Source organism: Podarcis muralis, chromosome 10 (genome assembly GCF_964188315.1).
Source record: "Podarcis muralis chromosome 10, rPodMur119.hap1.1, whole genome shotgun sequence".
In the NCBI taxonomy this organism is placed as follows: Eukaryota; Metazoa; Chordata; class Lepidosauria; order Squamata; family Lacertidae; genus Podarcis; species Podarcis muralis.
This window is the reverse complement of record NC_135664.1, coordinates 42,464,953-42,477,527: the sequence shown is the minus strand read 5'-3', so window position 1 is coordinate 42,477,527 and position 12,575 is coordinate 42,464,953. Positions and strand designations below refer to the sequence as shown.

At 43.8% G+C, this 12,575-nt stretch overlaps 2 non-coding genes across 2 annotated transcripts; one reads left to right on the top strand and one right to left on the bottom strand.

Moving 5' to 3' along the window:
• TRNAW-CCA (transfer RNA tryptophan (anticodon CCA)) lies at positions 1-72 on the bottom strand. Its single transcript has one exon. It is a non-coding gene; the product is annotated as a tRNA-Trp (tRNA).
• An 845-nt stretch (positions 73-917) lies between these two features.
• Positions 918-989, top strand: TRNAD-GUC (transfer RNA aspartic acid (anticodon GUC)). The gene has a single exon. It is a non-coding gene; the product is annotated as a tRNA-Asp (tRNA).
• The last annotated feature ends 11,586 nt before the right edge of the window (positions 990-12,575 follow it).

Below are 12,575 nucleotides of genomic sequence, written 5' to 3'. Positions count from 1 at the left end.
TGACCCCGACGTGATTCGAACACGCAGCCTTCTGATCTGGAGTCAGACGCGCTACCGTTGCGCCACGAGGTCCTGGTGGTTTGTGGCAAGCAGGGCTGCAGAACTCGCTGAGCGCGACAGCTGAAAGATACCCAATTCAAAAATATACGGCGGTTGGGAAAGCTAAGCGGGGGTGGGGAGCGCGGGAAACGTAAGAGTCTGGAGGATGAAAAAGAGATATTTCAGTCTAAAGCTAATAATTGCACTTGAGTCTCTGCTAAGCGACTGCGGGTTCCCCAGGCGGGAAAAGCTCCAGTCTGCTGAGGGTGTGAGGGAGCGTGAGAGTTAGAGGGCAGGGACGAAGCCAGCATTTCTGTGGAGGTGGGGCAGGCCTTTTGTGTGTGTGGGGGGGGGGGGAGAGAACACCTGTTTGTTATGTATTGAATTTCACTGATGGGGGGGCAGCTGCCCCTCCCTGCCCCCCCCCCTTGCCTACGTCCATGGGGCCGCTGCCCCCATCAAGTAAATAAATAACCCCTCCCCACAGAATGCCTGCCCCACCCGAAATAAATCCCGGTTGTGGGGCTGCCCCTGACAGGAGTCCATTCCAATATCCCCTCACTACAACTTACCGGTACTTTCCCGCCTTGTTCTTTTGCCTCCTTCCTCCCCTCCGCCGTCATCTCCCACCCCGATACTCCCTCATAGCCAAGCCTTTCTCCCCTCCAATATCCACGTTTATCAAGGTCAACTAAAATGTCACAAATCATGTACAGTATAGAAGAAAGCTTTCGAGTTTTCTCTAACTCTGCTCTTACGGGCCGAGGACGCGGCTCCCTTTTCTTGCCCGGATCTCTTATCTCACCGCGGCGAAACAGTGGACGTCACAATAGAACGCCAACTACATGAGGTCTAAAGAAGTCACTTTTCCAAGCAGCTCCTCGTTAGTATAGTGGTAAGTATCCCCGCCTGTCACGCGGGAGACCGGGGTTCGATTCCCCGACGGGGAGAGGCACCAATGTTTTATTTTATTTTTTTACCCCTTGATGTTAGTTTGCTTTCACACAATTTAACAAATAATATAAATGCTAAAGAGCTGGACTAGATGTCTTTAAAAAATAAAAGAAAAGAAGAATCCAATTAAAAAGGCGGGAGAAGTCAATGCCATATCCCAAAGAGGAAACTTAATTGTGGTCTCTGACTTGACAGGCAGAGATAGAAACCGCTATTATGCTGTTTTACTGTTCATTTTCTGAATATTTTGAGCCACGGTGTAAATTTTGTGGGGAAGTGGCATAGAATTGATTCTAATGAACGTTTATGAGAAAACCCAACAATCAAGGGCTGTTTTATGACTCAAGGGTCGGGTGTCCTGGCACTGATGCTCCTTAGTAAGAAAGAATAACAATACAAAGCATCAAAGTTAAATGCTCCCCCATTACTTCTTCTCCTTCCCCACCAGGAATAAGTTTCCAAGACTCTTTTGAAGATTTACTTCCTAGAAACCCCAAATAACTGGAGGCTGTAACACAAGACCTGGATTGCCGGGCGGAGCTTGCCTTCTTAATGTTTCATAACAAAAAAGCAACTACTGTATTTATTCCTCAGGAACAACATCTACATCCCTGGTTATTGTGAGAGACAAACTAGCAATTGCAGCAAACGCTCTTAAAATTTTACCCTGCTTCTCGCCAATTTCTATTCATTCTATCTGCTAACACTACATCAATCAACAGGTCTGTTTTGCTATTTCTATTTAAAAGTAACATTGACCAAAAGAAATGCTTATAGAAGCCGGCATGGGGTAAGAAAGCAAAACTTCAACCCTAATCCCAGTGAGTAAACCTTATTTAGTTCTGTGGGGCTTATTTCTGAGTCAACATGGATAGGATTCACTGTGTCTGCTTAAACCTATCCCAAGCTGTTGTACAGAAACCCTAAATGTAACATTTCTGTCTACACATCTGTGCTATTCAACCTCACTGCTCTGTGCACAACCAGTTTAAGTCACTCAAAGGCAACTTAAACATATATAATTGTGATGACACATTGCAAAGAATGATCCAATGCTAACGCTGCAGTAATAGCACCTGCTCCAGGGAGAGAACAGTTTGAGTTTCAACATTGTTGTTGCAGTCAAAAGGGCTTGAGACCTAAATACTTTATTATTATCAGGGCCAGATTTACGTTTGATGAGGCCCTAAGCTACTGAAGGTAACGAGGCCTTTTATATGTCCAGCTGTCCTTTGTCAACAACAAATTGTCACTGAATATATGCTGTATGGTAATTTATGGACCTAATAGGTATCGAAAGCCATTTGCCACTGTTGCTGTATGTAGGTTTTATTTTATTTGTTTTTTTATCTTATATTTTGGAAATGTACAACCAGGTTTTTTTCCCTTTAAATTTTTTGGGGGGGCCCAAGAGAGTAGGGCCCTAAGCAATAGTTTGTTTAGCTTATACGTAAACACGACACCAATTATTATTATTTAAAAAACCAATCAAGACTTCATATTTCTGGAAGTTTCAAAATAACACTCCAAACTAGCACAGACTGTTGAGGCAAGAAAGATAGACACATCATATGGAGTGCAAAGGATTAAGATGGTACAGAACTGCTAGGCACGTCTCCGCTCAGATTATTTTTCATCGTGGAAATTAGAGAAGCAAGCCGAGTCAGCATCGGTCAAACACCTGCTGCTGGCCTGCCGAAAAAGGAGAGTAGAAAAGGAGGGTGGAGGCCCACTCCCGCAGAAAATCAGCTATCTAGTGACTGAGTGGTGCGTCTGCTTCTTATGTTTGTGCCCTGCACAATAGGCCACGGTAGGGCTGCACAATAATCAAATAGGGCTTCTGGGCAGGCAGGAAGAGGCTCAGTCATTCTTGCAGTGTATGTTTTTATTGGAAAACCCACAAGTACTGTGCATTTGCAGCAGTCTTCGCTCCCTCTAGTGGTACTCGGAGATTCCTTCAGAGCTAAACAACAGCAGCGAAAATGGACCATTCTAAAGGGACATTTTTGGCACAGCTGGTGCCACCACAATAAACCTTAAAGCAACGCAGCCCTTGTGTAACTGGAACTTGTTTCTGTTGTGTAGACTTGTAGAGTTGGATGGGATCCCAAGAGTCATCTAGTCCAACCCCCTTGCAATGCAGGAATCTTGCCCACAGCCATCCCTGGGTGGGCTTGAACCACCAACTTTGTGATTAACTGCCAGATGCACCGACTTATTGCATACCCTACAACATTTATCCAATGAAAATAGGGACGTCCTATTCTATAATAATTATAATAATAATGTTATTATTCATACACCATCCATTAAACATTTTAAAAAATCCCTATACAGGGCTGCCTGCAGATGTCTTCTAAAGGTTGTATAGTTACTGATCTCCTTGCTTCGGGGGTTGCATATCTCCATACCCTCCAACATTTCTTTGATGGAAATAGGGACATCCTAAGGAAAAGTGGGACATTCTGGGATCAAATCAGAAACCAAAATGGCTTCTGTAAATCTGGGACTGTCTCTGGAAAATAGGGACACTTGCAGGGTCTGTTATTGCACCACCTGTGTTTGCTCGTTGAAGCCCCTCCTAATAGCAGTGGCAGCAAGCAGGGGTGCCAACCTGAATAAAATATTGTGGGGACCTAGCTAAACCCAACTCCACATAATCTATCTCATGACACAGTGCACACACATTTGAATGGGAACGCCCATCAACCTGGGGGGGGGGCCTGGCCCCCTCAAATATTTTACTGTGGGGGCCGAAGCTCCCACGGCCCCTAGGACATATTGTAGCCCAACTTGAAATATAAAAATATTTGCTAGCACCAAGAAGCTTTGCAGTCTGTAACTAAGCTACCATATTAACTTCTTGTGGTTATGAGAAAACTTATTAATAACAGACTGGCCTTAGGCAAGACAATACAGGGTAATCTCTATTTTTCAAGGGGTGTTTCAAAAGGACATGGAGCTCTAGCTTGTCACATTCATTGTTTTGTTGTTGCTTTAAAACATCAGTAGTTTTTTTACAACACAATAGGTGCCTAGAAAGAGGATTTAGAGATTCACTATAATAAAACACTGCCTGAAGAAAATAAAACTGAATCTTGTGATGGCTTTAGAAATTTCCAAACATCTAACTGTGTAATAAATTGTGGTTGGCAAAGCTATTCCCCCCCCCCCCAATAGTGTAGGGGTAGTTTTAAAACATCTGACGTCTGAGGGGATTTTTTGGATAGGAGGTTATCAGGGATGACTGATAAGCTGTATTGATCAGTAGACAGTTGAAAGCAAACCCAATGTTCCTCTGCATAATGTGTGAAATGGCTCTTAGGTGCCTCTGATAGGACTTACATTTAATAAGATTTCCTTCATTACTTGGCAACTGCAAACAGAAATGGAAAACGCTTTCATACCCACGTTGAAAGATTAAATTCAGCATGAAAATAAATATTATTTGAGAATTAGCTATTATTAAATTCGTGTTTGTATGGATTAATTAAAGCGCTTTTCACAATATCTAAGACGTGTGTGTTTGAAAAGAAGAAATACCACACACACAATAGGAATTTTACAGGTTCATCAAACTCCTTTTGCCTTTTCCCTCGGCACCTTGAAGGAGTCCTAAGCATGTCAGTCACAGAGAAGGGACTTGGCTCTCAGCCCGGCAAGTTTTTGTTCTGCCTCCAGCAGGTTTCTCTGTCAGACGTGATAGGGGAGGAAAGTGTTCCAAATGCTCAAGTGCACTGCTGGGGGATTCTGAGATAGAAATACATTTTAATGAATCTTTCTTTCTTAGCCAACTTTGAAAATGGCTGAACTAAACAGTCTCTCCCACTCTTTCCCCAATCAACCTGATCGAATAAAGGTGCTAATATATTTAACTCCAGAAGGGGGAGCCAGCACCACAGCTATGCGTTCTCTTCCATACAAAATGTCTACCTGCTGTTCTTCAAAAAGGTTAGGTGAAGTAAACATCATCACAATTGCTGGGCTCATACTATATCTAGGACTGCTGCTTGCTGGCTGTGTCATTATCTCTTGAAATAGACACTGTGGTTGATGGTCCAGATGACCTGTTTTTAAATGGGAACAACAGGTTTGTGCAACATCCAAAGTGAGAGCAATGCTATAAGGCCAGCCCCCAGTTCTGCATCTCTCTTTCTCTTCCAGGGAGAGTGTATTTTCAGCAAGATGAAGTGAATAGCATCACATTCTTCCTACCATAAGGGAACCTCTTTAGGAATTGGCATTGTCACACCATTGCCTGCTTGCCAACTCTCTTTTCAACACCTGGCAGCTTTTCTTGGGAGCAAAGGAAGCAGCTGTGCTTCTAATATTATTTGGGGAATTAATGCATGTGGAAGAAGCCAAAAAGATTGGGCTGGAGATGCACTTTACCTCTAAAGCTCTTTTGAGGGAAGAATGGCAAAGGGACTGATAAGCAATCAAATCCCTGAAGTTTTTGATGTTTTAATTGTATTCTTAGTTCTAACTCTTTGATGATAATAATAATATAAAAACCTATGCAAATTAATTACCTGCATTGCTTGCTTTATAGTCTGTCCACCTGTTCAGAGAAACACTTAGTGCAGCTCAGGAAGCTGTTCTGGCTGCTTTCACTTTTTAATAGAAGAAATATATTCTGTTCCAGTATGTTTTGGTCCTCTTTGCCTTTCTATATGTCGTTCTCCATCAATCAACATGATTCAACTGAAGATGTCAACAAGAAGAAAAGTAGTGATAACTGGAAGTAAATAAAGTCTGGGACATGTCTGGGGGAAAAAAAGTAATAATCAAATGACATAGCCTGGTTTTATCAATAGCGTTTCTGAATTATATGTCAGGTTCCAAAGATCTTGGGCACTTTCTGGTGTCCTTTTTATGGCAGATTCATGATGGTCTGAGCACAAGATGCTGTTGGGTCAGTCATATGGCACCCACCTTTCAATATTGCTTGTACCTGCAAAAGTTTCAAGGCGGTTTCATTCAGTGCATATTCTGCAACTTCTGCTGAAACCCCATAACTTTTTATACTACAAATGTTCTGGTTTCTTTTTTCTTGCTTCCATTGTATCACCGCCCCCTCCAATACAGCAATAATGTGGTGTAATGGTTCTAGGGGTTGCTTGTGCATAAATCGGTGCCACACCTGGCTGGTTGCCTGAGTGAACCCTTTCTGTCTGGACAGCCACTCGCCCGTGGCTATCTCAATCGCTGGCAGCATCCGTCAGTGGGCGTTTCTTAAACTTCTTCCAGCAAAGAAGCTCTTTGACGCCTAGTCTCCGCCTACTTTCCCTGCGCGGAAGCCTTCTGTGCAGGGAGGGTGTGGGCATCGGAGGACCCGTGCTCTCCCCACTGGTCGCCGGCGAGGAGTCTTGGAGCCACCTCGATTCCCCCATCTGCCCCCCTTCTCCACTGGTGCTACGCTGATTTCCTTCCCCAGAAGATGTGCTGCTTCTCTCCCTCCCGGGACGCTCTCCGGAATCCCTCTGGAGCCCTCCCTCTCCCTCTGGCTCCGATGGCAGTTCCCTGACATGTGGTAACATTGGGGAAGCATCGAAGCACAAACTAAAGCAGAATCAAAGAACCCCTAATCCACTATTATTGTGTCAAGAGCATGTTGTAGAATGCACCTAACACAAAGCAGCAGAGTGGAGGGGCCTTTGACACTCAACTTTTCATGCTGATTTTGATTTAGTCTGTTGAGTAAGAGTGCTTTTATACCCAATACTCAAGCAGAAACAGTGCTTCTAGACGTTCACTGTTTCCGAGTGACAAATTCAGGATGCACAATTAGACTCGATTTGGCGGTGTTGCACAAAAGGTCTTTTCCCTGTTTTAGGATTATTGCATTCTGCTGCACTCAACTTGCGCTAGTACACTTTTGTTACGCTGAAGGCTTCAAGGAGCTTTATAGGAAGCCAGCAGAATTCCCTCCAAGCTGTAATATTTCCCGAAGCTTTTGAAAGAACTGATGCCAGCTTCAAAAGCAAAAAAGGGTGCCAAGCTTTGCATTCCCCCCCGGCAACAGCTATCCAGCACAATGCTTCTGCTCAGAAATCTGCCTAGCAACCAGCTAGAGATGGAGGTGCTCCATCTACAGAGCAAGAAGGGGAATTGCACCTGACAAAGAGAATACAGTATAGGTAGCTTTCCTGCTAGTTGTCAGGTTGATTCATTTGTTGCTGTTTGTATCTGGGTGTAGAGTTTTCCTGTGTTTTTAAGGAGGGTTCCTAACAAAAAGCTGTGCTCTGAATTTTCTGTACGAGCCAGGGCCAGATTACAGCGATGGAGTAGCTAGCTGGTTATGCATTGCTTATAATTCCCAGCACAAGCCATGGACATATGTGTTTGTGTGTGGAATGGTCTGTATTTTATTTTTATTAAATTGGGTAGTTGCTTTATCTTGCCCAAGGCAACCCAAAGCAACTTACAACCAACCAAACAACCCCCTCTGCCCACATAGATAAATTAAAACCAGGTAGGGGAATGCATTTAAAAAACATCCCACCCACTTCTAAAAGGTCACAGGTAGTTAAAGGCCAAAAGCCTGGTTATAGAGGAAAGTTTTTGCCTAGTACAGTGGTATCTCGGGTTAAGTACTTAATTCGTTCCGGAAGTCCGTTCTTAACCTGAAACTGTTCTTAACCTGAAGCACCACTTTAGCTAATGGGGCCTCCCGCTGCCGCCGCGCTGCCGGAGTACGATTTCTGTTCTCATCCTGAAGCAAAGTTCTTAACCCGAGGTAATATTTCTGGGTTAGCGGAGTCTGTAACCTGAAGCGTATGTAACCTGAAGCGTATGTAACCCGAGGTACCACTGTACCTAAAAATATATCATGATGGCACCAGGCAAGCCTCCCTGGGGAGAGCATCCCACTAGTGGGGAACCACTGCTGGAGCGGTACCTATTTATCTACTTGCATTTTGACGTGCTTTCGAACTGCTAGGTTGGCAGGAGCAGGGACCGAGCAACGGGAGCTCACCCCGTCGTGGGGATTCGAACCGCCAACCTTCTGATCGGCAAGTCCTAGGCTCTGTGGTTTAATCCAGATGCCTACTGGAAGCCCACAAGTGGGGCCTAAGTTCAACAGATCTTCCCACTTGTGATACCCCTTAACTCAATATATACCGTATATATATTTAAAAACTATCCTGTTTCTATGCCTTCAACAGCACCATGACAGGACAGAAATTTAGGAGAGGACAGAGGACATGGAGTTATTCTCAGTTGGCAGCAGGTATATTTATACATGAATGCAATGGTACAGAGAAGAGGGGGGAAATTAAAGCGAAATGGCAATGAAATGTTAAAGGCACAGGAACAAAGCTCATGTTGGCAATACTAATGCCATGTGCCTGAAGTGACTGAAAAACCTTCTCCTAATATGGAGGTGGCCCTAATTAGGAGCAATAAAAGTTTTGAGGAGGAAAGAGATGTTTAAAACAACATCAACAAAAAATACCCCTCCAAATAGCCATATTGGAAGATGGAGAGGGAACCAGCAGGAAGGTGAAACCTGAGGAGTATTTTCAATTACCTTTTAATGTGATTTGGAAAAGAAAGTCGAAAAGTTTGATCAGGGGCTAATTAAGCATAAACATACATTAACTGTTAGGGGCAGGGACCGCATAAATCAGGCCTTCTTGGAGAATTACCACAGGAAGCAGTGAAAACGACTAGTCTTTTTGTAGTTATTTTCAAATAGCACATTTTCCCAGCAGTCCTCCAAGGGAGAATATCAAAGCATGACATTGAAACAGCATCAGTCTATATTCTCCTAAACCGTATTTCCCTTCCTTAATTGGCTCCTGCCTGCTTTAATAGCTTCATAAATGTTGCAAGGGAATAATTAAATTGTACATCACTTGAAGTTGCAGACAGCACCAAGCTAGGAGGGATTTGCAAACACGCCAGAGAAGAGAGCCATGACAAAGTGTCCCAATGACATTTCAGAGAACTTGAGAACAAAGCTCCTGTGGAACGAGATAAATAATGGATGTGCCAACGGCAAATCTTGCCCCTATCTCTCCAGCTGCAGGAGCTTTCTTGGCAGAGGAGCTGGTGCAATGACATAATGCAGGGACATAATCAACTCAGCCAGATCATAAAAATCTATTCTCACAACTGCAGTGGTCTGGAGAAACCAGATTCCAAAAAGCCCCCCTCTCTCTGCTCATTATATTAGCCATTTTGCTGCCATGTAGTCAATTCTTCCCTCAAGGTAGCCATCTTAAGGGACGCGGGTGGCACTGTGGGTAAAACCTCAGCGCCTAGGACTTGCCGATCGTATGGTCGGCGGTTCGAATCCCCGTGGCGGGGTGCACTCCCGTTGCTTGGTCCCAGCGCCTGCCAACCTAGCAGTTCGAAAGCACCCTCGGGTGCAAGTAGATAAATAGGGACCGCTTACTAGCGGGAAGGTAAACGGCGCTTCCGTGTGCGGCTCTGGCTCGCCAGATGCAGCTTGTCACGCTGGCCACGTGACCCGGAAGTGTCTGCGGACAGCGCTGGCCCCCGGCCTCTTGAGTGAGATGGGCGCACAACCCTAGAGTCTGTCAAGACTGGCCCGTACGGGCAGGGGTACCTTTACCTTTACTAGTCAATTCTTCCCTCAAGGTAGCCATCTTCACTATATAGTTGTAAGGAGACCCCTGTTCTCTTCACAGAGCTATGATTCCCAGAGTTCCCTGGGAAGAGGGAAACCACTTTGAAAACTGTAGCTCTGTGGGGGAAATATGGGGTCTCCTAACAACTCTCAGCACCCTTCACAAACCACAGTTCCTAGGATACTCTGGGAGAAACCATGGTTATTTAACAAAATGCACTGCACAAGTGCAGAACTTTACATTTGTCCCTATTGAAATTCATTTTGTTAGTTTTGGCTCGGTTCTCCAATCTGTTAAGGTCGTCCTAGTTTGGTGCCATCTGCAAATAAAGATGGCGCTCCACTTGTCACTTTTTCACAGGATGAATAGGAACTGTTAGTGAGCATTTTGGGGGTTTGTTTGGTCAGTCAACCAGCTACGAATCCACAGTTATCTTATCCAGTCCACATTTTACCAGCTTCTCCGCAAGAATATCATAGGGAACTTTCATTGTGAGAAGTAAAAGTTAGTGAGGAGATGACTGTGTGAGAATTTTCAGAAAGCTTGTTACAAAGATAAATTGGCAAAGCACAGCAGAACTGTCACAATTCAGCTGACAATGCATTTGTATCCATTCTATGCTCCTTTCAGTGCTCCAGTATTACAGGCATCCAGGCTAGCACCAGGTTAATAATAATAATAATAATAATAATAATAATAATAATAATAATAAATTTATTATTTATCCCCCACCCATCTGGCTGGGCTGCCCCAGCCACTCTGGGAGGCTTCCAACAAAATATTAAAATACTGTAATGCATCAAACATTAAAAGCTTCCCTAAACAGATGTCTTCTAAAAGTCTGGTAGTTGTTGTTCTCTTTGACATCTGGTGGGAGGGTGTTCCACAGGCAGGCGCCACTACCGAGAAGGCCTCTGCCTGGTTCCCTGTAACTTGATTTCTCGCAGTGAGGGAACTGCCAGAAAGCCCTTGGTGCTGGACCTCAGTGTCCGGGCTGAATGATTGGGGGGGAAACGCTCCTTCAGGTAAACTGGACCGAGGCTGTTTAGGGCTTTAAAGGTCAGCACCAACACTTTGAATTGTGCTTGGAAACGTTTGAATGGGCCCTGCAGAAAGCGCTCCTTGGAATGCTGCTTTCTTTGTGGAGAGGCCTGCCAGGTGTACCTGGTGGTGGCAGAGGCAGGCCTCAGGACAGGACTGGGCAGATGAGTCTAGCATCATTTCAATGGGGCATCATGGGTAATAAAAATGGTGGTTGGATATAGCCACCTGGTGCTGCTTGAACTGATGGGTGAGATTTAAAAAACAAGACATGGGAGTCCAGGACTGGCATTAGTGCTGAGCTGCATTGCATGCTGGAGTCCCACAGCTGCCCAAGGATCATGGGCAACCCCCCCCCCCCATATTCACATTCATTTTGCTGTTGCAGGAGAACCGCGGGTTTAATTTGAGCCACTGCTCTCTGGGATTTGGCCCCGAATCTGCCTCATCACCAGGGCCTATGCTGAGAATCTGTGAAATATGAGCAAATGGAATGCCTCTGAACATGTGCAAAGTGCTTGCACACACTTCCAAATAGGCCTTATCTCAGCTGTAACAAAGAGCTCTAGACTGAAAGGCGTCGGGATCTTCTCATCAGAAAGAAAATGAATGTTATTTTGATATTTTTGTTGTAAGTCGTCCAGAGAACTCTGCTTATGAACTAGCAAGCCCCCCTACCTCCGACATATAATTTAGTTACCTATATTTGCTTTAAACATTTACTGGTTTTGTGTTTTAATGATGATTTTATGTATAGTTTGTTTTTTAATTGTGTTGTGTATTTCAGCTGTGTTTTAGTTACAATTGTAACTAAACACCTTTCGGTAGGTGATTTATCAATCTTCTAAATACAGAAAATAAAATGAGGGAATAAATAAATAAGAGAGTAAATAAATAAATGCCTGTATCCATTCACTTCTAATGAGAATTATGAATACTTTCTGCCCAGCCTGCTTTATTTTTCTCTATGCCTAATGTTTGAGCTAAAGCTGTACAACTGTACAAATCTCAGCAAGAAAGAAAGAAAGAAAGAAAGAAAGAAAGAAAGAAAGAAAGAAAGAAAGAGAAAAGATAACAAGCCTCACATATTAAATGTGGACAAAGGTGGTCGATGAAATACCCATTTTGTTGGATCTCTGTCTCCATACTTTATTTCGGTTGAAAGAGAGAAATCCATCCAGTTTGACAGTGCAGGCTGGAGATATGGTACAATTCAGAAAGTTAGATATGCAATTTGGATTCCTCAATCCAGCATTAGTTCAGAGTAAACAATTATTACAAACACCCATAGGCATAAAATCCTACTGTGTTTAAAAGTATTTTATCTTTTACTTTGCATAAAAAACTCAGAGCAATTCTCATATTTTTCTCTTTTCTCAAATCTGAAAAATAAGAATTTTAATTCTTGAGCTTCCAGGCTTGTCTTTGAATATGCACATTTACATCGATGAATTCATTTGTGCTAGTGACATATTTGAAAGTAGCCATGGGCTAATGTATAACTAATTATTATTATTATTTTCATTAACAATGACTGACACATAATGCAAAATTCACACCATTGTTATTCTGCATTTCCAAGCAGAGTGATACTTCCCCATTATCAGAGTTCTGATCCTTCTTGTGTTCATGGAGTGCGGCCAGAGATATAGCCCCACTCCAAGCACCCCATGTGCGTAGCCAGGATTTTACGGGGGGGAGGCCTTTTGTTGGGGGGGGGCAGAACCGACGTGATTGGTCAGTTAGCTAAGTATTTCTATTGTTTAACTTGATCTAGGGGGGCAGCTGCCCACCTGCCCATGATGCACCCCAGGCTGTGAGTTGTGGTCTACCTGTATGAGGTGTGGTCCCATCTACACCATGCACTTACAGCACATGGCTTCCCCTTAAGAATCCTGGGAACTGTAGTTTGTGAAGGGTGCTGGAAAATGTAGCTCTGTG